Source organism: Erigeron canadensis, chromosome 2 (genome assembly GCF_010389155.1).
Source record: "Erigeron canadensis isolate Cc75 chromosome 2, C_canadensis_v1, whole genome shotgun sequence".
NCBI classification, from domain to species: domain Eukaryota; kingdom Viridiplantae; phylum Streptophyta; class Magnoliopsida; order Asterales; family Asteraceae; genus Erigeron; species Erigeron canadensis.
This window is the reverse complement of record NC_057762.1, coordinates 37,546,640-37,549,860: the sequence shown is the minus strand read 5'-3', so window position 1 is coordinate 37,549,860 and position 3,221 is coordinate 37,546,640.

Below are 3,221 nucleotides of genomic sequence, written 5' to 3'. Positions count from 1 at the left end.
ATAGGGGAACAATTCCTATCTATTTATTTTACAGCGGAGGCCTTCGTTACGGACAACCTTTCGTATTGCAGTTCCTAGTGGTATGCCCTGTGTACCGATAGGGGTATGTCATCAGCGGTGGTGGCGGTGACTACTTGTATTGGAAACGGCGACGAGTAAAATAAATAATTTATGTAAAATAATTCATGTATAATTTAAAGAGTTAATGAAGGACATTTAGTAGATAAAAAATGTATGCTATAAATGTTTTAAAAGATTAAAAGATTGCAAAAATAGAATATCTAGTTTGTTTTATAAGTATTTACTAGTCTTAATACGGTAGCTATATAGATTGTATCATAAAGAAACTTGAATATGACTCGTGAGTATGAAATAATTTATAGTTATAATAAACAGTAATTATAAATATATGTTTAGTTAAAGTTTTGAATTACCTTATATTTTTACAATCACATCAAAATCATAACTAATAAGTATAGTGGATGATGACAAATAGCCTTGTCATTTCAGATCGTAAACTTAAATTTTTGAAGTCTTCGTGTTAATAACTTATTATAAGTAATATAAGTAATAGGAGTTGAAAAAATTGACAAAGAAAATAGACAATTTTTTATTATAAGTAATAGAAGTTGAACAATTGAGAAAGAAAAAGAGACAAATTTTTAATAAAAAAGCGATCAATCAAATAAAGTTAATGTGTTTTGTATGTATAAATAGTTAAAGTTTAATTCAAAATCTAATAAAGAAATATGATCTATATAAAATTAAAAAAGCTAATTTAATAAAATAAATAAATTAAAAGGAAATAGATAAATATAAAATGTTGTTAAAACAATATTTTATTCATGTTTTAGCTTATAAATAAATAAATAATAAGGGTATATGAAAGGAAATTTTTTTTTTTTTTCAAAAATCCTAATACATAATGGTTGCAAACGTTAAAAGCTAGCCAAGTATCATCATATTATATATTTAGTTGAATATAAGAAAAAAAATACCGTTCAAAAATAATAAGAAAACAATATATAAACTAATCAGTGAAATCTATAATATAACTAAAAGAGGGTGTTGGGGTTACACTTGGCATCCTTAATCTCCTCCTTTAGCCTAATACTCCATCCTTATTAATCTTCTATTTTTTTAATATTTATTTATTAAAAAGACGGCCAAAGGTGGCGTTTCAGACGGTGGGCCAACTTGTGCCAGCGTGCCAGACGGTCAGAACAACCGTCCCAAACGGTGGTCTGGAAAAAGAGGAAACAACGTGTGGCTAGGCGTAAAACAGAAGAATGAGCCGTGTGGTGACCGTAAGACCCATATAAGAGTTGCAGGGCACCGTCTTGGACGGTCTGGTCAGCGTGTGGGACAGTGAAACAGAAAGGGGAGCGTCTTGGACACTGCTACAGGCGTGGCAGATGGTGGGAGAGAGCTGAGCAAAATTCTGGGCAGGAAAGGAAGAACAAAACAGTTGACTTTTTAAGTCAACTTTGACTTACGAGTTTAAAACTCTAATTCGAGCTTGGTGATGAACTAAACATGTCTTTAGCTTGATATTCCAGGTGGGATGTTAACAATTCCAACTCTCCATCAGAATCGATCCATAAATCTCATTTTAATCCAAAGTTTGTCTTTGACCTAATTTTATATATATAAACCCTAATTCGGTTTTTAATGAATCTTTGATTCAAATCTCAACCAAGGGATGTTTGTATTAGCTTAGAAATACGATTTCATACATAACCCACCTTAAGATTTCGACCCATTTCATCAAGTAAGCGAAAAACCTGTTTTTGACCCATTTTGCCCATTTTAAACCTTAAATCCGACCCACAAGTGTTCTGACTTGAAAATCGACTCAAGAATGATTCTAAGTGATCAAAAAATTGATTGTAGACATAAAATGGTGGTGTTGAGACGAATTTGACTTACCAAAACTCCATCGAAGCTAAAAATCCGAAATTAAGCTATAGAAAGAGATTTATTGCACTTTTGAGCTCCAAATTTAGATATGATGATTAAATGACGATGAAGATGATTAAACTACCATAAACCTTGTTACAAGAACAATAAATGAACTAGAAATTTAGATAGAGAGATGTAAGAGTGTGTAGTTGGGTGCATTTAGTGAGAGAGAAGGAGATATGGATGAATGAGAGGTGGAAGGTGGGGGTTGGGTGAATGCGATAAGGTTGGGTCAAGGGTGGTGATTCATGGGGCACGGGTCGACCCATGGATCACCCGTTTACGTTTCTAATTCAATTAAACATCACATTACATCCTAAAAACCGATAAATACGTTCACGTTGCTTCGACTAGCATAAATAGACGTTTCTAGTTCATAAGTAGGGAAGTGAATTATTTAAATCATTTAGTATGATAAATCATTTATCACGTTCAAGTCAACGGGTCGAGAATCAATTAAGCCACAAAATCATGGTATTCAATCAAAATTAATCACGTTTATTTACGTTTATACAAGCCAAAAATCACGAATGTTACATAAATTATAGTTATAATAAACTGTAATTATAAATATATGTTTAGTTAAATTTTTGGATTACCTTATATTTTTACAATCACATCAAAATCATAACTAATAAGTATAGTGGATGATGACAAATAGCCTTGTGATTTCAGATCGTAAACTCAAAATTTTGAAGTGTTCGTGTTAATAACTTATTATAAGTAATAAGAGTTGAACAATTGACAAATAAAAGAGACAATTTTTTATTATAAATAATAGAAGTTGAACAATTGAGAAAGAAAAATAGACAAATTTTTAATAGAAAAATGAACAATCAAATAAAGTTAATGTGTTTTGTATGTATAAATAGTTAGAGTTTAATTCAAAATCTAATAAAGAAATTTGATCTATATAAAGTTGAAAAAGCTAATTTAATAAGATAAATAAATTAAAAGGAAATAGATAAATATTAAATGTTGTTAAAACAATATTTTATTCATGTTTTAGCTTATTAATAAATAAATAAATAATAAGGGTATATGAAAGGAAAAAAAAGTTTCAAAAATCCTAATATATAATGGTTGCACACGTTAAAAGCTAGCCATCCAAGTATCATTATATTATATTTTTAGTTGAATATAAGAAAACAAATATACCGTTCAAAAATATAATAAGAAAACAAATATATATAAACTAATCAGTGAATCTATAATATAGCTAAAATAATATAACTAAAAGAGGGGTTGGGTTACTCTTG